The 25,050-nt window shown below is 38.3% G+C and overlaps 1 long non-coding RNA gene across 1 annotated transcript in view; it reads left to right on the top strand.

Annotated features, from left to right (window-relative positions):
- LOC111560135 overlaps positions 1-25,050 on the top strand; it is a 297,662-nt gene that overhangs the window by 105,572 nt on the left and 167,040 nt on the right. The window contains exons 5-7 of the long non-coding RNA XR_006596594.1: positions 17,606-17,756; positions 18,659-19,072; positions 23,885-24,008. This is a non-coding gene — a long non-coding RNA (uncharacterized LOC111560135). The remainder of the gene's footprint in view (positions 1-17,605; positions 17,757-18,658; positions 19,073-23,884; positions 24,009-25,050) is intronic.

The following is a 25,050-nucleotide window of genomic DNA, read 5'->3' as shown; positions in this document are numbered from 1 at the left end:
ATATCCTTTGGGTAAATACCTAGTAGCGCAATTGCTGGGTTGTAGGGTAGTTCTATTTTGAACTTTTTGAGGAACCTCCATACTGTTTTCCACAGTGGTTGCACCAGTTTGCATTCTCACCAACAGCATAAGAGGGTTCCCCTTTCTCCATATCCTCACCAACATCTGTTGTTTCCTGCATTGTTAAATTTAGCCATTCTGACAGGTGTGGGGTGGTATCTCATCATGGTTTTGATTTGTATTTCCCTGCTGATGAGTAATGTTGAGCATATTTTCATATGTCTGTTAGCTATCTGTATGTCTTCTTTGGAAAAATGTTTATTCATGTCTTCTGCCCATTTCTTAACTGGATTGTTTATTTTGGGGTGCTGAATTTGATAAGTTCTTTATAGATTTTGTGTACTAGTCCTTTCTTAGTTATGTCATTTAGAAATAACTTCTCCCATTCCATAGGTTGCCTTTTAGTTTTGTTGATTGTTTCCTTCACTGTGCAGAAGGTTTTTTATCTTGGCAAAGTTCTAATTGTTCATTTTTGCTTTTGTTTCCCTTGCCTCTGGAGACATGTCTAGTAAAAGTTGCTGATGGCCAATGTCAAGAGGTTGCTGCCTGTGTTCTCCTCTGGGATTTTGATGGTTTTCTGTCTCACCCTTAGGTCTTTTGTCTGTTTTGAATTTATTTTTGTGTATGGCATAAGAAAATGGTTCAATTTCATTCTTCTGCATGTAGCTTTCCAGTTTTCCCATTATCATTTGTTGAAGAGACTGTCTTTTTCCCATTGAATATTCTTTCCTGCTTTGTTGCAGATTACTTGACTATATAGTTGTGGGTCCATTTCTGGGTTTTCTACTCTGTTCCATTGATCTATGTGTCTGTTTTTGTGCCAGTACCGTACCGTCTTGATGATTACAACTTTGTAATACAGCTTAAAGTCAGGAATTGTGATGCCTCCAGCTTTGCTTTTCTTTTTTTCAAGATTGCTTTGGCTGGTTGAGGTCTTTTGTGGTTCCATGCACATTTGGGGATGGTTTGTTCTAACACTGTCAAAAAGGCTGTTAGTATTTTGATAAGGATTGCATTTAAATGTGTAGATTGCTTTGGTTAGTAGAGACACTTTAACAATATTTGTTCTTCCAATCCATGAACATGGAATGTTTCCATTTCTTTGTATCATCTTCAATTTCTTTCATAAGTTTTCTACAATTTACAGAGTACAGATCTTTTACCACTTTGGTTAGCATCATTCCTAGGTATCATGGTTTTGTTATAATTGTAAATGGGATTGATTCCTTGATTTTTTTCTTCTGCTGCTTCATGATTGGTATTAGAAATGCAACAGATTTCTATACATTGATTGTATATCCTGAAACTTTGCTGAATTCATGTATTAGATCTAACAACTTTTTGGTGGAGTTTTGGGTTTTCTGTATAGAGTATCATGTCATCTGTGAATAGTGAAAATTTGACTTCTTCCTTGCTGATTTGGATGATTTTATTTCTTTTTGTTGTATGATTGCTGAAGCTAGGACTGCCAATATTATGTGAAGCTAGGACTTCCAGTGGTGAGAGTGGACATCCCTGTTCCTGACCATAGAGGAAAAACTCTCAGTTTTTCCTCATTGAGGAGGATATTAGCTATGGGTCTTTCATATACAGCCTTTATGATATTGAGGTATGTTCCATTAATCCCTACTTTGTTGAAGGTTTTTATCAAGAATGGATACTGCATTTTGTCAAATACTTTTTCTGCAACTATTGAGAGGATATGATTCTTATTCTTTCTTTTATTAATGTGTGTATCATGTTGATTGATTTGCCAATATTGAACCAGCCCTGTAGCTCAGGAGTAAATCCCATTTGATTATGGTGAATAATTCTTTTATTGTAGTGCTGAATTTGATTTGCTACTATCTTGTTGAGAATTTTTGCATCCATGTTCATCAGGAATATTGGCCTATAATTCTTCTTTTTAGTGGAGTCTTTGGTTTTAAATCAAGGTAATTCTGTCCTCATAGAATGAGTTTGGAAGTTTTCCTTCAATTTCTATTTTTTGGAACAGTTTAAGAAGAATAGGTATTAACTCTTCTTTAAAGGTTTGGTAGAATTTCCTTGGGAAGCCATCTGGCCCTGGACTTTTGTTTGTTGGGAGATTTGTGACTAGTGATTCGATTTCTTTTTTTTTTAAATTAATTTCTTTTTTAATTTACATCCATGTTAGTTAGCATATGGTGCAACAATGATTTCAGGAGTAGGTTCCTTAATGCCCCTTACCCATTTAGCCCATCCCCCCTCCCACAATCCCTCCAGCAACCCTGGTTTGCTCTGTTTGTTCTCTATATTTAAGAGTCTCTGTTTGTTCTCTCTGTTTGTTCTCTATATTTAAGAGTCTCTTATGTTTTGTCCGCCTCCCTGTTTTTATATTATTTTTGCTTCCCTTCCCTTATGTTCATCTGTTTTGTATCTTAACGTCCTCATTTGGGTGAAGTCTTATGATATTTGTCTTTCTCTGACTGACTGATTTTGCTTAGCATAATATGCTCTAGTTCCATCCACATAATGGCAAATGGCAAGATTTCATTCTTTTTGGTTGCTGAGTAATACTCCATTGTATATATATACCACATCTTCTTTACCCATTCATCCATTGATGGACATTTGGGCTCTTTCCATACTTTGACTATTGTTGACAGTTCCTCTATAAACATTGGGGTGCACCAATCTATCCCTTGGATAAATACCTAGTAGTGCAATTGCTGGGTCATAGGGTAGTTATATTTTTAATTTTTTGAGGAACCTTCATACTGTTTTCCAGAGTGGCTGCACCAGTTTGCATTCCCACCAGCAGTGCAAAAGAGATCCTCTTTCTCTACATCCTCACCAACATCTGTTGTTGCCTGAGTTGTCAATGTTAGCCATTGTGACAGGTGTGAGGTGGTATCTCATTGTGGTTTTGATTTGTATTTCCCTGATGATGAGTGATGTGGAGCATTTTTTCATGTGTCGGTTGGCCATCTGGATGTCCATTGGAGATGGAGAAGTGTCTATTCTTGTCTTTTGCTCATTTCTTCACTGGATGATTTGTTTTTTGGGTGTTGAGTTTAATAAGTTCTCTATAGATTTTGGATACTAACCCTTTGTATTTGGATATAACCCTTTATCGTTATACTAATGATATGTCGTTTGCAAATGTCTTCCTTCACTGTGTAGAAGGTTTATATTTTGATGAGGGACAATAGTTTATTTTTGCTTTTGTTTCCCTTGCCTCTGGAGACATGTTGAGTAATAAGTTGGTGTGGCTGAGGTCAAAGAGGTTTTTGCCTGCTTTCTCCTCTAGGATTTTGATAGCTTCTCATCTTATGTTTAGGTCTTTGATCTATTTTGAATTTATTTTTGTGTATGGTGTAAGAAAGTGGTCCAGGTTCATTTTTCTGCATGTTTCTGTCCAGTTTTCCCAACACCATTTGCTGAAGAGACTGTCTTTATTCCATTGGATATTATTTCCTTCTTTGTCAAAGATTAGTTGGCCATACATTTGTGAGTCCATTTCTGGGTTCTCTATTCTGTTCTATTGATATGAATGTCTGTTTTTATCACAGTACCATACTGTCTTGATGATTAGAGCTTTGTGGTACAGCTTGAAGTCCGACTGATTCGATTTCTTTGCAGGTTATTGTTCTCTGTCCTTGTTGATTTTCTACTTAGATGATCTGTCAATTGATGTAAGTGGGATGTGAAAGTCCCCTACTATTATTGTATTGTTATCAATGAGTTTCTTTGTGTTCATTATTAATGGATTTATATATTTGGGTGTTTCAAGTTGGGTGCATAAATATTTCAATTGTTAGATCTTCTTTTGGATAGACTCCTTTATTATTATAGTACCCTTTTTCATCTGTTGTTACAGTCTTTGGTTTAAAATCTAGTTGGTCTGATATAAGTATGGCTACTCCAGCTTCCTTTTGATGTTCATCAGCATGATAGGTAGTTCTCCATCTCCTCACTTTCAATCTGCAGGTGTCTTTAGGTCTAAAATGAGTCTCTTGTAAGCAGCATATAGATGGATCTTGTTCTTTTTATCCATTCTGATACCTCTGTATTTTGATTGGAGCATTTAGTCCATTTACATTCAGAGTGGGTTATTCATAGATATTAATTTAGTGCCATTGTATTACCTATAAAGCCATTGTTTCTGGAGATTTTCTCTGTTCCATTCTAGTCTTTGTTGTTTTAGATCTTTCTTTTCCACAAAAAGAGTCCCCTTTAATGTTTCTTTCAAGACTGGTTTAATGGTCATGAACTCCTTTAGTTTTTACTTGTCTGGAAAACTACTTCTATTCTGGATGAAAGCCATGCTGGATAAAGTATTCTTGGCATATTTTTCTCATTTAGCACATTGAATATATCTTGCCACTCCCTTCTGGCCTGCCAAGTTTCTGTGAAGAGGTCTGCTGCTAACCTTATTTGTCTTTTCTTGTAAGTTAGGGATTTTTTCCCCCTTACTGCATTCAGGATTCTTTTCTTATCTCTGTATTTTGCAAATTTTACTACGATATGTCTTTGTATTGGCCTGGTTTTGTTGATTTTTATTTATTTATTTATTTATTTTGAGAGATTTTTAAAAGATGTTATTTATTTATTTATTTATTTATTTATTTATTTAGAGAGGGAGAGAAGGAGAGAGAGAAAGCAGGGGAAGGGTAAAGAGAGAGGGGGAGAGAGAGAATCCTAAGCAGGCTTCACGCTGTCAACACAGAGCCTGATGTGGAGCTTGAACCCACAAACTGTGAGATGATGACCTAAGCTGAAATCAAGAGTCAGACCCTTAACCAACTAAGCCACCCAGACACCCCTGTTTTGTTGATTTTGATGAGAGTTCTCTGTGCCTCCTGGACTTGGATGTCTGTCCCCATATTAGGGAAGTTTTCAGCTATAATTTGCTCAAATAAACCTTCTGTTTCCCTTTCCCTCACTTCTTCTGGGGCTCCTATGATACAAACGTTATTATGCTTTATGGAATTGCTGACTTCCCTAAGTCTACATTCATGATCCAATTATTTTTCCTGCTTTCTTCTTTTCAGCTTCATTATTTTCCAGAATTATGTCTTCTATATCACCGATTCATTCCACTACTTCTTCCATCCTTGTGGTCATTACATCTAGTTGATCTCACATCTCAGTTATAGCATTTTTTAGTTCAGCCTGATTAATTCTGCGGTCTTTTATCTCTGCATTAAGGAACTCCCTGGTGTCTTCTATGCTTTTCTCAAGCCCATCTAGTATACTTAATATTGTTGTTTTAAGTTCTGGATCAGGCATATTACTTATATCTGTTTCAATTGGATCTCTGGCTGTGACCTTTTCTTGTTCTTTCTTTTGGGATGAATTCCTCCTTAGCATTTTTTCTAGGTCTCTGTCTTCTGTGTGTTAGGACAGCCTGTTATATTTCCTGCTCCTGGGTGGAATAGCTTTATTAATAAGAGGTCATACACTATTCAGAGCCTGGCACTACAGGAACTGCTTCTGGTATATGCTGTGTGCACTCTGCTCTTATGTTTTGGCTGCCCTTTCCTTCAGGTCAGTCCTGTGCAGAGTTTCTCCTTGCCTGCAGTGGGGAGTGTTTGGACCTAGTCCAGTGCATGTGCACTGGTCTGCTTGTTAAAATAAGCCTGATCCAATTTCCCTTAAGCTGAAGCTTTGCAGCACTCTATGGTCTATATATTTGGTGCATGTGGGGGATTGTGCTGGTCTTCTGAGGGAGAGATCCTCTGCTCTTGTTCTCAGGCACACTTGCCGTAGTTCAGAAGCACCTGTAGAGTTCAGGGGGGCAGGGCTTGATGTAAGCAGCTCAAGCATCCCCTGTGGGTGCTGTGTTGTTCACTGAAATCTGTTGGTACCAATGGGCAGGGGAGAAAAATGATGCCATCCCACTCCCTCATTCCCAGAGAAGGGAGTTTGTGCCCACCACTGTCCAGTAATCCCTCAAAGAAGAGTGAGAAATTTTCCCTCATTTGTACCAGGCATCCATCAGATCCCTGCCTTCACTGTCAGGCTGTCTGCCTGCTCGGCAGTGTAGTGCCCTTGTGTTTTATATCAGTTACACTGGCTAAATTTCAAAACTTCAAATTTTAGGGACCTGGCATGGCATGGACATTCACTAATCCTCTGGGGGAGGGTCTCACTGCATGAGGTTCATGCCAGTTTTTTCCAGAAGGGCAGTTGCACAAATGTGCACAGCTGCTTGGAATTTATAGTAGAGCACAGCAAGAAGTTGGCATCCAGGTTAGCTGCCCTCAGCATGTGTCTGCCCTTTGCTAAGGAAATGGGCATTGCATGGTTCCCTCTGGCTCTTTTGTTCCCCGAGTTGCAGTGCCACCGCTCCCAAGTGCATTCCAAGAAGGGGAACTGCCTTTCCCAGTGCAACCCAGAGGGTCCTCAAATCACATTCCCATGCATCTGCTCTACTCCACAGGAGCACCACTACACCTGCCAGGCTCCACACCTGCCACAGTGCAGACATCTACAACTTTAGTCTGTGAGCTCCACTGGTTGTAAAAACTCATGATAATCAGCCCCTTTTGTTTTGCCAGTCAATGGTTTTGGGGAAGTGTTTTTCTTGTGCAATCCCCTGTATACTGCCTGCTCTCTCCCTCTCACTCTCCTCCAGCTCCCCTCTATAGCACCCACCATTCTTTTTTTCCCCTAGATCACGTCTCCACACCTTCTACCTTCCATGATGTGGCCTCTTTTCTGCCTCTAGTTTTGTAGTTTGTTCTCTCAGACCTCAGATGGATTTCTTGGGTGTTCAGAATGATTTGATATTTATCCAGTTGTGTTAGAGGGACAAGACTCCACACCTTCCTTCCTCCCTTCCTACCCTAAGATTATTTTTTAAAATCCCTATTATCCTCTTTTGTCATTTCATTTTTTGATGTTTAAGTTGATAGTCTGTTTAGAATTTATTTTGAAGTAAAGAGGAAGTAATCTAATTATTTCCCCGAGATGGCTATAATAACTTGTAAAACATGACTTAATGAATCTTTTATCTCAACTGATTTGAAATACTGCTTTTCATTCCCATTTTTATTTTGATCTATGTCTTGACTTTCTGATGTATTCTGTTGATCTATCTTTTCATTGCCAAAATCAAACACTTTGGATTTCTCTAGATTTATAACACATTTGAATATCTATATTTTCTATTAGTTTATGATCCTGACATTATTATTATGTTTATTTCTACTTCATTTCATTATGGTTTCATACTGTTTTTTCTTTCAGAATTACTGTGATTATCTTTGCTTAGTGCACAGTAAACTTTTATAAACGTTACATGTGTAGTTGCAATAGAAAGCATGTTTGCTGATGAAAATTTTCATGTATAGCTTTGAGGTCAAGAATGAGAACTGTATTGCTTCTATCTTCTGAATTCTTATTTGTGTGTTTATTTTCTGAAAGCTCATTCATATTCTGAGAGAGGTATGTTAAAATCTCAGAATATCATTCTGGATATATCACACTTCAGCATTTTTCCAGCTTTTCAATTTTTTAAAAAGTTTATTTATTTATTTTGCAAGAGACAGAGACAGTGAGAACTGGGGTGGGGGGGTGGAGGGGGGGGTGCAAAGAGAGAGGAAGAGAGAGGGAATCCCAATCAGGCTCTGCACTATCAGTGAAGAGTCCATTGTGGGACTCAGACCCACAAACCGCAAGATCACGACTTGAGCCGAATCCAAGTGTCAGATGCTTAACCAACTGAGCCACCCAGGTGTCCCACCAGCTTTTCAATTTAATGCAATGTCACTTGGTGCAAAAATATTTCTGATCATTATGCTACTTTGGTGGGTTGTAACTGTTACCAATAACTGTCCTTTCAATCCAATTAAATTCTTTTTTGCTTCAAGTCACTTCTGTTTTCTTCCTTCTTGCCTTAGTTTGGTTATATTCTAATCTATTCCCTTATGTTAATGTATTTATGTCATTTGACTTAGGTGTCTTTTATAAACATATAGCTGGACTTTGTTGCTGCTATTAATATAGGCCTTTAACTGATCCTTATTTGTGTTGACTGCTGGCATGATTGGTCTTACTTCTGCCATCATATTTTAGGCTTTTTGTTTTGTGTTTATAATGCTTTCTTGAATTTTTCCCTCGACCCTTCCTGGATTTATTACATTTTCTTTCTTTCTTTTGTAGTAGACTTTACTTTTTAGAACACTCTTAAAGTTCATAGAAAATTGAGCAGAAAGCACAGAGAGCTCCCGTATACTCCTTCTCTTCCACCCCTCCACGCCACAGTTTCCCCAATGTCAACACCTTGTACTGGTGTGGTACATTTGTTACAATTCGTGAGTGAATATCAATACACTATTATTAATTAAGGTCCATAGTTTACATCAGAGTTCATTCAGTGTTGTATACTTCTCTCGACTTTGGCCAGTGCATGATGGCCTATATTCTCCATTATAGTACCCTACAGAATGGTTTTGCTGACCTGAAAATCTACTGCGCTCCATCTGTTCTTCTCACCCCCCTTCTCCCCATCTTAAGACCCCAACAACCACTGATCTTTTTATTATCCTTATAGTTCGCCTTTTCCACATTGTTATATAATTGGACTCATACATTGTGCTTTCTTTTTAAAAGATTCATTTTTTCTTCCATTAAAAAATTAAGACTATATATTTTTAGAGCAATTTTAAGTTTACAGCAAAATTGAAGGGAAGGTACAGAGATTTCCCATATACCTGCTGCTCCCACACATGCCTAGCATCCCCTTTTTATTATGCTTTCTTTATTCCTCTTTTCCCTACTCTAGAGGTCTGGAAATTATATATCCTGAATCTATATTACTAGTAGATGTGCCAACATTTTATTAATCATTTTGTAACTATGCTTCTCAAGCAAAATAAAAATTTAAACTATATCTGAAAACTCCCCTATAACTGGATGAAAAGTTAAACATCCCTTACTTATTCCTTCTTTTTCTCTTTTCTCAATGTCCAAATTTAGTTAAAATAATCTGAATTTTTACTTCCAGTTTGAAATGAAAATGTTTAAATATAGTCTGTTCTAGTTAAGAATCCTTTCTTAACAATTGCTTTAAATATTACAAGTACTTTATCACGTCTACTTAACAGTAAGTTTTACTGGGTTCGCAGCTCACTGCTTTTTCTTTTATACCACATCTTTCTATTTTTTGAGGTTTTTATTCTGATTCATTATTATTTCACCAGACTACTTCTTTGAGTAATATTTTTAAATAAAGGAGGTATAAAAGAGAAGCTTTCTGGGTCTCCCTGTGCTGAAACTGACTTTCCTTTGTCTTCATGGTGGAGTGATCCTTTTACCTGAGAGTGCTGTCAGTGTCACCCCACTATCTCTTAGCATTTATGTAGCAAATGAGAACTTCGGTGTCAGCCCTAGTGTCTTTCCTATGAGATAATTGTTTATTCTGAAGCTTATAAGATTTTCTTTTTATCCTTTGAATTTCACATTTTTCATCAGGATATAACTAGGTATGAGTTTTCTTCCATCAGAATTTCCTTTAATATGCCAAACTCATCCCCGCCTTAGAGGCTTTACACCAGCTCTTCCTTCTCGTTGGAATGATCTTCCTCCACTCATTGCAAAATTGCCTCCTTCCCATCATTAGGCCTCAATTTAAACCCCTCAAATCCTTCACTGATCTCCATATCTAAAACATCTTCTAATCATAGTCATTCTTGGCCATATTTATTATTCTGTTTTATTTCTTCATAGTAGTTATCATGGTCTGATATTCTTGTATTTATTTATATGTGCTGATCCCGCGCCCCCCCCCCCCAAGAAAACTGGAATATACATTCCATGAGAGCAGAGACCTTTCCTATTTTATTTACTGTGTAGCTTTGGCTCTTATAATAATAGTGCCTTGTACACAGGAAGTGCTGGATGAATGACAGAGAAAAATATGAAATAGCAGAAGTTGATTTTCCTCTTTCTAGGATTTTCCACAAGATTTTCCATGTAATCAATTCTCTTTCCTCTATTTAGTTTTCCAGTCTCCTAAAACTTCGTCCATTCTTCTGGTCTACTTCAAGGCTTTTGGTGAGAAGTAACTACACACACACACACACACACACACACACACACACACACATACCTGCAAGAGGGCAAATATATACACACAGAATGAAACTTCAGGGGAGAACTGAATTATTCAGTTGATTTAATAAAGTTCACAAAATCTCTGGAGTGTGTGGTAGAACTCCCATCCTCTGTTACACATTATTTAAATTATCTGAAATATGATCCAGTTTTTATTCTTGTTTACTGCCTAGTCACAGTCAAAGAGTATTGAATGGTGCTTTTGTTGTGTCTTGAAACTATGATTTAACAGATATCAGGGTTATATTGTAAACTGATCTGCTTTGTTAGAGATTTAGTTTAATATGGTTTGGTTCGACCAATGTAATTAGACTTTGGCAATGGAAGTTACTCTCAGAAATCTAATGTTAATATTAGAGCCATTTTCCTCAGCTATTATATCTGGAACAAGTGGTTATGACTAAAAATTTGTATTTCTTACACTAGTGTTTTTTGTTTACCACATCACTATCTTGTTGAAAGGACCAGAGTTGAAGTTAAAGCTGTTTTGGGTAAAGTTTTGCAATGAGAAAGTTCTATTCTATTGGTAGATACTAGGTGTGCTATAAATATGTTGAAAGTATGAATATAGGTAAATAGTAAAAAGGGTTCAAACATATGATTAGTTATTCTTTACTTTTTGTTATTAAATCTTTCTGGGATGATTAGGGATCTCATTGAGGACACGGAAGAAAGGTGAACATGATGGGAAGAGAAGAAAGTGCTTATGCTTGGATAAATATGAGCAATGACTTTATGTTGACTTTCTGCAAAATTCTCAAGATTTGTTGTTACTCTATAAAGCCAATTTGTTATAGGGATTGCTGAACAGGAAATGTAATAACTGTATCAAAACTAGTAGTCATTAGAGCTATTCACTAAATATACCAGTTCTCTGTCTGCCAGGCATGTGGTAGAATCATATTTCCTGGTGCCCTTGTGATTGTGTGGGCTTTGAGACCACTTGTGGACAATGAATTCAAAGCAGAAATGACGATGAGAAATGTCATGGTTAAGTCAGAGCATTTCATTAGTGAGGTGAGACCTTCTAGAACTGTCTTTTCTTGGGGTGCCTAAGTGGCTCAGTTGGTTAAGTGGCGGACTTCAGCTCAGGTCATGATCTTGCAGTTTGTGGGTTCAAGCCCCACATCGGGCTCTGTGCTGACAGCTCACAGCCTGGAGCCTGCTTCAGATTCTGTTTTTCCATCTCTGCCCCTCCCCTGCTCACACTCTGTCTCTGTCAAAAATCAATTGAAAAAAAAATTAAAAAAAAATTTTTAGAACATCTTTTCTTCTGGCATGGTTATTAGCAGGGGTCCTGATAATTCCTTCTCCATTAGTCTGGGTCCTGGAGTGAGGGTGATAGTGTTCTCAGCTGAGTACCAAGAATCACTGATCATATATTGACCATATATTGTGAATTAGAAATAAATATTTCTTGTTTAAGACACTGTGTATTGGGGTAGTTTGTTAGTGCAGCATAGCCTAGCCCATCTGACCAATACACAGAACATAAATAACCTACTCCAAGGGAAAGCTTTACTTAATCTCTTATTTTAAATTATATTTCTGAACCCCAGTCTCTCACTCCCAATTCTCTGTTTTATTTCTTATGACCTTCCAACAGCTTTTGGATTTTACTTCAGCATTCAATCTTGAATTTTACTGACTTGCCCAACCTGATGGACACAGATAAAACACATATAACTTTCTTATAACTTTAACAGTTGAGGCATGTATTCTGTCTTCATCTTCCATTTCTATCATTTACTCATTTCTTTATTCATAAAACAAAATACTGAGCATTTTCTATGAGCCAGTTTTAACCACCAGGATAAATGGCAAACAAAAAGTCAGAAATTACATTCTATTTGGAATGCTAACAATTAATCAATTATACAAATAAATGTAAAATTACAACAGTGCTAAGTGCTATGAAAAAGAGATATACACATTATCTGCCATCTGTCTATTGATAATAATGAAACAAATGAGACAAAATGTTTATAATTAGATCATGTCCATATATAGGAATGATGGTATACAGAAAATTTTGTACTATTTCCACAACTTTTCTGGAAGTGTGAAATTCTGTCAAAATTAAAAAGGCTTTTTTCAGGGTACTAATTGGTGTGATAGGATGTACCTTTACTAGCCACAATCATCTAGGTTGGTAATCTCAGTTTAGTATTTGATTCAAACTCTTGACCAAATTGTATTCTTTGGAATTGCAGTCCCTATTTCTATATCTGTGCTAATCATTGTCCCTGCAAAACCTGTAGCACACACATGATAATAAAATGAAAGAAAATCCATTTTAAATTGCACTTTGTGTTTAAGCCAAAAGCTTTTCCCTTTTTATTGTTTTTAAAAAGTGATATATAATAAATGTAGGCAATCAGGCAAATATACAGGAGACCTAATAAAGAATGAAAATTACTCATCAGTAATCAGTCACTGACAATTACTATTAACATTTTGGTCAATTTCCTATCATATGCTTTGGTTTTCATTGAGCAGTATTAACTATCTGTTGTATTGCAAACCCTGAAACTTAGTTGCTTAAAACGATAAACACTGGGGTGCCTGGGTGGTTTAGTTGGGTAAGCATCTGACTTGATTTTGGCTCAGGTCATCTCACAGTTCATAAGTTCAAACCCAGCGCAGGGCTCTGTGCTGACGGCGCATAGCCTACTTGGGATTCTTTATCTCTCTGCCCCGCCCCCCACATGGTGCTCTCTCCCAAAAATAAACTTTAAAAAATAAACAAACAAAAAATAATAAACACTATTTCACAATAATCTTAGCTGAGTGGTTGTGGATCAGAGTTTCTAATGAGATTGTAGTCCAGTTGTCAACTGGGATTGTAGTCATTTATAGGGCTGGAGAATCCATTGGCTCCCAACCACGTTCATGTGGTTATTGGCAAGAAGGCTCCCGTTTCTCACCAGGTAGGCTCCTCCATAGAGCTAGTGACATGGCATGGAAGCTGGCCACCCACAGTGAGTTCTAAGAAAGAGAGAGAGAGAACAAAACAGAAGCTATAGTATTTTATAACCTAATCTGGAGAGTGACATATCATTTCTGCTGTATTCTAATGGTCATACAGGCTAACCCTAGTACAGTGTGGGAGACAAGGGTGTGAACATAGTACAAGGGTGTGAATATCAGTGGGTGGGAAACAGTGATGGACCGTCTTGGAGACTGGCTACCATATCACATTCTATCCCAAGCATTTTTACCACATTATAGAATATTTCCTATGCCCTTGTTTTAATGAAAATAATATTTAGTTTATCAATAATTCAATCTAATTACTGTATTAATAATAATAATATTTAATTGTATTATATTGCTGTAGGCCTTCAAAATCATATATAAAGGGACATTACAAGTTATGAGGCTATTACTTTTTTTAAATTACATGAGGGGCACCTGGGTGGCTCAGTTGGTTAAGTGATTCTTGAATTTGGCTCTGGTCATGATCTCACAGTCATGAGATCAAGCCCTGTGCTGGACTCTATGATGAGTGTGGAGCCTGCCTGAGATTCTCTCTCTCCATCTCCCTCTGCCCCTCCTCCACTTGCTTGGATGCACACACTCTTTCTCTCAAAATGAAATGAAATGAAATAAGACAAAATAAAATAAAATAAAAATGACACGGAATTTATTCATTGAACCCAATCAGTGCTGGCCTTTAAAGAGCTCACCTTGGGGAGTTTTGAACTTACTTCAGTGGTGTTAGGTTATTGTCACAAACATGCTTGGGATTCTTTTGAAATTACAGTTGGATTCTTGCAGCATATTACCTTCAATCAACTCAAAGGTGATATGAGACAGTTATGTTAACAAGCAGAACATATGTTGAATTTATTCTTGTTCTTCTGCTGTTCAGTTGCAATACTGAACCAGATGTATTAGTAAAAAAAATGTGTTTCTAACACTTAACTACAGCTTAACAAGATGATATTTCTTTGCAAAATAAATCACATTTGAATGAATTATGTATGGGAAGCACATGCTGATTCAGAGACTTCAGCTCTGTGGGCTCTGATTGTGCCCTACCCTCTGACCTTAACTTTCATGTACACCCGCCTGCCCAGTGAGTATCCTGAACTTTTTTCCCTTTAAGTATAGTTCTTGGAGGGGCACCTGAGTGGCTCAGTCAGTTAAGCGTCCGACTTCGGCTCAGGTCATGATCTCGTGGTCCGAGAGTTTGAGCCACGCGTTGGGGCTCTGTGCTGACAGCTCAGAGCCTGGAGCCTGTTTCAGCTTCTGTGTCTCTCTGTCTCTCTGACCCTCCCCCATTCATGCTCTCTCTCTCTCTGTCTCAAGAAAATAAATAAACCTTAAGTATAATTATTGGAATAAGTACTGTATTTACAGAATTTGTATTTATATAAACTTACATCTTCCAAAGTGTAATATTGTATTCACATTAGCCATCAATTTTTTTTGCCAAAAGGAAATCATGGATTATGAAAGCAACATTAGGACAGAATCAAATCTTATTTGACTTTGTTTCCACATGGTGCCTAGCACACAGTAGGTACTTAGTACATGTTTGTTGAATTAATGACACATTAAATCTTGTGCGATAAAAAAATGATGCTTAAGTTAATGATGCTTAGCTAGCAATCTAAATCTTAAAAGCAATCATGCTGATACTTGGTGCCACTGTTTTCCTTTTTTTCAATTCTATGTTGTGGCATTATTGAATTTATTCATTTTTTAAAGACTTTTTAAAGACTTTTTAAAGAATTATTTGGGCTAAATGTTTATTCATTTTTCAGAGACAGAGACAGGGTGCAAGTGGGGGAGGGGCAGAGAGAGAGACAGAACCCGAAGCAGGCCCCAGGCTCTGAGCTATAAGCACAGAGCCTGACGTGGTGCTCAAACTCACAAACCATGAGATCATGACCTGAGCCAAAGTCGGATGCCCAACCAATTGAGCCACCCAGGTGCCCCAAAAGCTGGAATCATATTGTAACTTTCCCTGAATTTGTATAGCTTTAGTTGTGCCTTTCCCACCCTAAAAACTATTGCAGTTATTGGTTTTCTCCACAACACCTAGAAAGATGCATGTGTGTACCGTATATGTAATCATAGTCTTTCAAACAACTACTCAGGGGGTAGGATGAGGCAGTGGGGAAATAAGCAAATTGCTACCATTCTCCAAGAAAGCCAATGTTATATTAGCAGTTCTATTTTGGAGGAGGAAAATAATCCAATTTCAAGGCTGGCATAAGTATTAGGCTCATCACTCACTCACTTCCTTACATAGGTGGCAGAAAATTCTGTGATTTCATGCCAAGCCCTCCAACAAAGACACAGCATGGCTTTTTGCCTTACTTGGTTTCTTCCTATTTTAAAGTGAAAATTTATACTTCCAAAAAGAATTACAGGCAGCTTCCAATACTGAAACATTGAGACCAGACCATTAAAAATAAAAACAGTTCAAATCCTAATGAAAGGAATGGAAATTCCCTATAGGAGTTCTATAATGAGAAAAGTCATTGGTGCCCAGAAACATTCTGAGTATTATGCATTTAATGAGGCTTTACTGAAACCTTGGGGAACTAGCCATTCTCTCAATGTAAATGAGCAGTTCTGTCAGCATCATCCTCAATCATTGGTTACCTCTTTGTCTTTCTTTTAAAATTTAACTTTGCACTTATAGAAAAGTTGGCAGAGTAGAACAAGAACTCTTGAATACCCTTTACCAAAATCTATCCAATTGTTTACATGCTCCCCTATTTCCTTGCTTGATCATTCTCTCTCTCTCTTTCTCCTTCTCCCCGCCCTAACTCTACACACACACACACGCACGCACGCACACACACACACACACACCCCCCTTTGGGGGGAACTATTTGAGTGTAAGTTTGAGACATCATGCCCTTTAACATGAAATACTTTAGTGCTAAGAAAAGGACATTATCTTATGTAATCAGTACAATTATCAAAATCAGAAAAAATTCACAGTGATATTATACTTACCTAGCTTATGGCTCTTACTCAAATTTTGTCAATTTTTTGGCTTATGTTCTTTCGAGTAAAAGAAAATAAAAGTTTTCTGGCCCAGGATTCAATCCAGGAAGACATGTTACATGTTGTTTTAATATCTCTTTAGTCTCTTTGAATGTGGTACACTTTCTCTGTCATTCTTTGTGTATTTCATGACCTTAAAAATTTTGAAGAATATTTTGTATAATGCCCCTCAAGTTGAGTCTGTGTGGTCAGATTTAGGTTATGATTTTTGGTGAGGATATCAGAGATGTGATGCTGTGTCCTCCTTCATGCAGCATGTCAGGAGGCACGTGATGTTCGTTTGTTCCAATGTCAACTACTTTTTTGAAAGTCTACCTTCTATTCTGTGATGTGAGGCAAAATGGTAACTTCTTTTTTTTTTTAATTTTTTTTTTCCAACGTTTATTTATTTTTGGGACAGAGAGAGACAGAGCATGAACGGGGGAGGGGCAGAGAGAGAGGGAGACACAGAATCGGAAACAGGCTCCAGGCTCTGAGCCATCAGCCCAGAGCCCGACGCGGGGCTCGAACTCACGGACCGCGAGATCGTGACCTGGCTGAAGTCAGACGCTTAACCGACTGCGCCACCCAGGCACCCCAAAATGGTAACTTCTGAGACTTTTGGACTCCAAGTTAAGGGTGGCCCTGTACTAGTTACTCTCCATTTGTCTCCATCCTGCATCCATTCTCTCCCCTTCATTGCTTTACTCCATACCCTGGAGGCTGATTCCTGGGGACTGTATTACCTGGGCTTGTCTGCTTCTGGCTTCTTAACAGACTCAACCAATGGAGAATGCTAACAGGAGATCAAAGTATGAGGTCAAGGAATTTATTACCCTGGAATCTTCACTGCTTTGCTTTAGCTGCATATCTTTGGCAGTGGCTACCCCCTTCCATAGTTTCTGCTCTACTCCAACTCCACTTGTCCTCTCAGCCCAACAGTGGTAGTGGCTTCCTGCTGATATTAGTCTCTAGGTGCCTCAACATGCCTCGCTGGTTCTCTTAACTGCCTATAGGTCTAAAAGTAGTCCTTTGATGAAGATTCTTCATTTTTTTAAGATCTGAGTTGAATTCTGTTTTCTGCTAGTTGATGAAAATATCCTGAATAAAATGATCTGCCATTTTTGCAGCATTTAATTAGAACAATAAAAGCTTAGAACAGAAATAGTTAAATATTTTATCAGCACATATCCCAAGTTGATAACAGATTAAACTTTAGTCCAAAGGTTATGTCCAATAATTATTTATTTGATTATAGAAACCATAAGTATTTAGATTTACATGGCATCTTTCCTCCAAAGAGTTAAAGGCTGGCAACCAAAGACAGGTAAGATAATTCTAAGTGACAGAGCAAGGGCCAGTCGTAGAATCAAATACAATTAAACCAATACAGATATAGTATTTTGCAATTCAAAGTGCTTAAAATACTCATTATCACATTGCTTCTTCACAGAGATTCTGTAAGACAAGTGCTGTTAATATTGTCACCGGTTTATAGTTGTCCAGCTCTGAGTTACTACTACTCATCAAATGGGCAGAATGTGTCTCCCATGCCCTGAGTTAGGGCCTATTGTCTCCTCTAGGATCCTTCACTCTCCTCCAAGGTACTTTCTCCACTTTCTAACACCTTTTACTTTGTCATAGTCTCTTACTTTTAGTTATCTTGCCCTGCTGATGTGTTAACTGATATTTAAGGTAATAGCTGCTAATAATTTAAGATGTCACCTATCTTAGGGGGGCTCTAAGTTTTAATGGAAAACTCTGAAAGAGTTCTCTACTCAAAGGAAGGAAGATTTAATGGTGCAATCACATTTGGTAATTTGATATCACATTCTGGAATAATGAAATCCTACATACCACCTATTTATAAGGAGAGTCTGGGTGTGGCCACCAGAAGTACAGGGAATATGGTGTATACCTACCATGAGGTACAGCAGATAGAGAGGAAGTACTTTGGGTTTGCTTCTTTCTTTTTTCCTTAAGACCTATTTGCTTTCTTGTGAGGATGTAAGGGATTTGGAGATGAGGTCCCTGAGGCATCTGAGCCTGGTTGTGTGATAGTCTAGGCTCTAGCATCCTATATTCTTTTATTTTCTTAAGGGAACAACAGGAAGGGTGACAAATGGATGGCTCCCATCATCAGAACATTAGAATGGAGAACCGTTACTCTACTTACTGTTCTCAAAGAGTGATGTATAAATGAAAACTTGGAAAGCCACCTCCAAAATCCTGCTGGCATCTTACTCTCCCACAAAACTGTCATAAAGAAGAAAAATTTGGGTTTTGTAAAGCATTCCTTTTATAATGTGTAGCTGTCTTCTTGGTTACAATAGGTAATTTCTCCTAGGTTAGGAGTATAATGTTTATTGGGTTTAGTGTAAAATTCCTGGAATGGATAGAGAAAAAGTTTGAAATGTTAAGTTTTCTTTTCTTCCTTATTTGTTAGGAACAATACCCAAAGGGCTTAGGAATAATGATGGTATTTCTCCTATCCTGTTTTTTGCAGACCCAAACAAATGGAGGCGCTGCAGAACCAATCTCTGTCCTTAGCTCCCAAGAACCTTAAACTATGTATCATTCCCGAACAGTGCGTGAGGCAAAAAGCCATGTCTGTGGAAGGAAAGCGGGTCATAACAGAAGGGAGATCTACGTTGTGCCTGGGGAGAGTGGGAAAGACTAGTTATCAATGAGCAACTCCTTGTACTCCTACCCTGGACCCGATCAGAATATTCGAAACTGATACCTTGCCAGATGATCTGAGCCATATCATCCCAGCACTTTCGAGAAATATCTTTTTTTCACACAAGGGAGAATTAGCTACCTTTCTTTCACCCAATGGTGGTAAACGCATAAATAACTTCCCTTGGGATTTGCAGATAGGATCAATAGTTTGTTTCTTTTCCCCTTACTTGACATGAAGGTAAGTTTCTAAAACAATTTTATTCCTTACTGCTGACATCTTAGTATATGTTGCTTTCATCCTTCATTTTTCAGCATCATGAGTGAACACTCATTCTTTTGACATTGGTCAATCCAGTCTCAATTCCAACCCCAAGCAGTCTGCATTCCCAATCAATGTTTCTACATCATTTATTCAGCAGTGACCCAGAAACTGCTGTATTCTAAATTCAGCCTGTGCAAAGTTTTAGTCGTTTCTTTCCATGTAAAAGTTAAAATTTAAAAAACAGTGAATGGTAAGAAAAGATTAATTTAATATAAACCTAACACAGAGACAATACTGCTCATAGCTTTGCCATCTGGGGTTTTCGTAAATTAGATTTAGATTATCTTTTACAAACTGTAGTTCACCTTCAAAGAGGCCAAATGCTATTTCCTGTCAGTTTTCTTAATTACCTGTCAAGCATAATTCCCCCTTTCTGAGCCTAGAACTGATTACAGTGAGGGAGGCATAAGCCACAGCTGATCCTGCCATCATTTACTAGCAAAACAAAGTGGCTAAAATCAATGAATTGCTGCTGTCAGCCAAATTTTAGAATAAAATATTTAAGGGGCAACTGTTCTCTTCTTCAGAAAACTATACAGATGTAGAGGTTCCTTATTGTCTGGGGTTTCCAGATCCACCCCCCCCCCCCATTAAGAAATCCCTTACATATGAAAAAAACTCCCCCTGTCCGGATGCAAGGACTGGTGAGTCATGGAGCCCAGAGAAGCACAATAGTCCATTATTAGAGTTAGAATATGTAGGTGTTAAAAAGGATTGCAAAAAAACCCAGTCCTCACTTTCAGCCAGCCTACACATATCCTGGCTGTGAATCTCCATGGCACATTCAAGTTCTCGGAATGGTGCTCATTTTAGTCTTATGATTCAGAGTTTATGCATGTTCTTTGAAATCCTATAGGGGTAGATGGTATACAAAAGCAGAAAGCAAGAGCTGAAAGAGCAAACATCTCCAGTGAAGGTAGAGGAAAGAGAGGAGAGAAGAAGAAATAATAGCATCTTGAGATTTTCCTCTTGTTGCTTTGTGGGTGGAGTGACATCTACTTCTGGTTCCATTTATTTCTCACTTTGAGGAGTGTCTGTGATTTTTCTCTGGGGGAGTGATAATATTGATTTGGGATATCTCCCTATATTGAATTATGCCAGCTTCTCCTTGAGAAGTTATGAATCATTCTGCATTGTGTGCTTCCATTCACCTACCCTTGAGAGAGAGGAGGAAAGAAGAAGAATATGCAGGTATTACAAATTGGACATATCCACACATGAATGTTCATGCTGTTACCTCTGATGGAATCCGACAGGTCTGTTCACTGACCTTCCCACTCCTCTTGTGCATCATGCCCCACCCTTGCCTCACTGGGAATGGTCTGTGAGCCACTCCTGTGTACAAATGCCATTCACCCTTCCAAGTTCAGCTTAGGTCTCTATCGTCCACAGCGCCTTCCACCAACACTTCTGGACTCTTTTAAGTCATTATTGCATAGCTTCTGTATATGTTTCATACTTGTTTTTTTTTTCCACCTGGAATGTAAGCAATTCCAGGACCATATTGTTGATAAATGTCTTTTATAGTCACACAGCAGCAAGCACAGAGCACATTGTGGGCTCCTCAGTAAATACTGGTAGAAAATGTGAGTTGTAAAGAACACTTAGGGCTAGGAATTTACTGCCAGAAAGAAGAGAAGGGACAAGAAGGGATGCAGAAGGGGTGGGAAACTCAGCCTAAAGCCACCCAGCTGACCATTTGCTTATGAAATACCTTCACCTGTTCTTGGAGAGAGTGGAATGTGTATTTGTTTTCCATATCCAACAGCTGAAGGATAAAAATGTCCCAGTTTAAATCTCTTTCTCAGGCATCAATCTGGTCTCTAACTGGGTTGCTTTTCTCTCGGGTTTAGTTCTCCAGGGAGTAGGCTGGGGCACACTTGTGCTCCTGGATCCAGGGAGTCCTGGTGGGGGAAGGACTGAGAAGGCAGTGTCTGTGTCAGCAGGGGGAGGGTGGGGTCAGCGGCTCCCCCCTTCACCTTCTCCACCTCAACTCCCTCCAGGGATTTTAGAGACTGGGAAATTTTCCTTGATAATGTTTAGTTTCTGAAAGGATGTAAGAAAGAAACATTGGGGGCCAATGTCCAGAAAATACTTTGCCATCCTAGAGAAACTCTAGAAGGTGCTTGCCCTGGAAGGTGTAGCTATGACTGTGATTCTGAGTTAATCTTGCTCCATGAGGAAAAAAAAAAAATCAAGGCCCAAAATCTGTTGGGATAATGGCCATGAGCAATGTTATAAGCTAAAAGATATATTGATATAGACGTACACACACAAATATAATATGTACATATTTACATATACATGTATAATTGATATATGATATATCACACATATAGGCCTACAGGCAGTTGACAGGTAGGAGATGAGGCAATGAATTGATCAGTAACTTTGAGGTCTCTGGTATGTGACCTGCACTGTGCTGTGTGCTCTGAAGGATAAGTATAACAAAGCAAGCTGTCTAGATTGCCCTGCCCTTAAAATTAGTTTTTTAATAAAGAAAAAAGGCAAAATATAGCTTCATGGGAATATCTAATGGTTTTGGCCAGAGAAGTGCCTCAAAGCAACACCAGTAAGAACAGAAGATGTAAACCACTGAGTCAGGGATGCACAAAGTCCTATGTTTGAATGGGGTCAGACCCTGTGCATGAGGAGGAATTAGTGGGTGATCTGAGAAGATTCTTCTTGCCCTCAAGTCGTCTCCCTAGTGGGTTTCATGACAGTTCCCCTGTTTTATCATTTGAAATTCCTGCTTTAGTTACTATCTCAGTTTCCGTAACAAAAATAAAGCACTTACTACTGAAGCCCTCTGTTCCACTGTTTTCAGCCTTTTAAAGCCTATTTTCTCCTGGTGTGCACAAAGCATGCTCTCCTTTAAAGTTATTTCATATCTTAAAATAAACAAAATAGGGGCACCTGGGTGGCTCTGTTGGTTAAGCGTCCGACTTCAGCTTACGTCATGATCTCATGGTTTGTGAGTTCAAGCTCCACATCAGGCTCTGTGCTGACAGCTCACAGCCTGGAGCCTGCTTTGGATTCTGTGTCTCCCTCTTTCTCTGCCCCTCCCCTGCTTGCTCTTTCTCTCTCTCTCTCTCACAAAAATAAACACTAAAAAAATAAACAAAGTAGTGTGACTAAAAATAAAGCAAATATTTTATTTTAATCACTTTTTCAAGCTACAAGGCCTTCTCACGCTTTCCTGATTGAGAATCACTACATAGATGCACATAGACTATAAACTCGGTATGGAGATGGACTTTTATCTTTTTCGCTGCTGTTTCCCCAGCTCCTAGGTGTATCCAGAGCACTATAGGGACTCCATGATGAAGAAGATCAAGACACAAAATTCGTGGGGATGTTGTATTTACAGAGTAGCGGAAGCCATGGGGATGTGTCTTGGAAAGTCCGTTCTAGTCTTCTTTAGTCAACTTGGGGTGGTGATTTCCAGGGAAGACTCAGAAGGCTGCCCTTAGCAGAGGAGGTCCAGGCTCATAAATTTCCATAGGGGAGAAGGAAGGACAGCAGTAAAAAGCCACTGATGGCTATGTAGCTATAAGATTGTCATCAGGGAAACAGACTGTGAGTCCTAGGGCAGAGGCAGGTTCTGAGCAAGTGAGAGGGGAAATTGCCTCCTCTGGGGACGGAGGTGAAGCAGGGACTGGTAGGTGGCTTTGGAGTGAAACAGATGATCTCATCCATTGCTCCCAACTCCTCAGCTTCTTCTCATGTATTTACAGTAGGATCCAGGGTTCTTTCCATCAGCTGTACCTCCAGCCTCATCTCCTGTCCTGCTCCCTCTTGCTGATTGTTTAACCCCACATCTCTGCGATTGTTAACTCCGGCATGCTACACCCACCGCCACCCCCTCAGCCTTCAGTCACACTCTTTCCTCTGCTTGGAAGTCTGCTTCCCCTGAAAGAGGAAGGGGCCTTCATTCTGGCCTGCTTGGGCGTTATCTTCCCTGAGAAGCCTTCCCAGGGCACCTCATCCAAAATGGCGCCCCTTGTTCTGTCACTGTCCTCTCAATCTGCTTCATTTCCCTTTGTGATAATCCTCATTCCCTGACTACACAACTGGATCTAGATCTATTTGTATACACACACACACACACACACACACACACACACACACACATTTGTCTATTGTCTTTTTCCCCTACCTCCATGTAAGCTTCCTGCTATATTACCAGGTCCTAGAACAGTGCCTGGGTCATAGAAGGCATTTATCAAATATTTGTGGATTAAAGGGCTGAAGAGATAGGACTTTGAATCTAGGTCTGGTTATTTATTGGTTGTGTTATCTTGGGAAAATTACTCGACTTCTTTAGCCTGGCTTTTGTTATCTGTAAACCATGTGGATTACACCCATTTTACTAGATTATTGTCCAATTATAACATATACAAGCCCCTAGTACAAAGTCTGGTACATAGCAAATGCCCAATAAATGATGAATATGATTGTCAGCTTGGTTTAGGATTTTAAATAATCTGTGCTTTCCCATTTACAACTCAGAAGTGCTTTCTAGCTTGCATCCTGTTCTGTGACTTTTCTTGAACTAAGAGTGCAAAGTGGTGCTGAAGCTCCTGTTTAGAAGTATAATGGAAATGCCAATTTTAGTGAGATGCTCAAAGGGGGAAAAAATCACAAACTTTAATTTTTCTTAAAAATGACATACCATCTTTTCCCAGTGGAGGAGAGATGTTTTGACCTTCTTCTTTATTGTTTCAGTTTATGGGAAGAACATATGAGTGAGCGTATGTGTATGTGTCTTGTAAGCTCATTTCTAATCAGCCCCTGGGAATGCTGGATCTGAGAAACACTTTGTCCTTCTGAGGAACAAAACCCTTCCCAGGTAAATGCCCTTGGAACATGTGTTTATTTGTTTTGATTCTTGGGTATATTGAGGGATGGCAACAGTCAGGAAGTATTAAAAAGAAAAAGAATCTAACAATAGAATCAGCTCAGTCTTTGTCAGCGCATTTTTTCTAAAGAGACAGATGATACTTGAAAGTGTGGATGTGAAGACCTGGTTTATTTATTTAAGCCACTATGTATCTATTTAAACAAAAAGACCCATGAAGAAAATCTAATGGATGAGAAAAGCAGAATTTATTGCCACAAATATATTAGGATGTGCCAGATAAGATTAATATTTTCTTTCCAGAAAAATGTTTTCTATCATGCAGTGTTGCGTAGTTTGTGTTTGTTTATTTGAGAGTTTGTATCTTGGGACATTAGTCACAAGAGTTACTACTTTCTTTTACCATGAAAGATAAAAAGAAAATCTTGGAGATATGGTCATGGGAAAAATAAGGTAAAGAGGGGCTTGCTTGCTGTAGAAAACATTGCTTTGTAAATAATTGATGTACAAAATTTCTTGAAACTGGAAAAATATTGTATATGGAATTTCTCGTTTTATGAAAAATCGGTGAGAACATTATTTGCTAAAAGGGAGCATAAAACTATAATGGTTTTCTGGCTTTGATGATTAAAATTTTTACTTATTTCACATAATTCTCACTTCTCAGATTATTTAATTTAACATTTATTGTCTTTTTTCCTCTACTTTCCTATCTCTCAAAAGATGGGATTGGCTTATCTTTTGTTTATGAAAACAATATCTGATGGAGTCCTGGATTGAAACTCAAGGTCTCACTGAACATCTAGCAATTAATTGTACTAGCTGTAATGTTGGTATATGGTCAATGGGGATGCTGATTAACTGAGTGACACTGGTACGCTTCTGTTCTTCTCCATGCTTCTCTTATTTATTCTATAGGAATAAGATTTTAGCTAATGAAATTATTCATTAAAAAGAATTTAAGTAGCCAAAAAAGAAGTAATGTTTATGCAGCATATTTCTGAAGAGATAATTCCTTGATTCTGTACTTGCT

Source organism: Felis catus, chromosome B1 (assembly GCF_018350175.1).
Source record: "Felis catus isolate Fca126 chromosome B1, F.catus_Fca126_mat1.0, whole genome shotgun sequence".
Classification (NCBI taxonomy): Eukaryota; Metazoa; Chordata; class Mammalia; order Carnivora; family Felidae; genus Felis; species Felis catus.
Note: the sequence above shows the minus strand (reverse complement) of the source record. Positions and strands in the feature narration are given on the sequence as shown.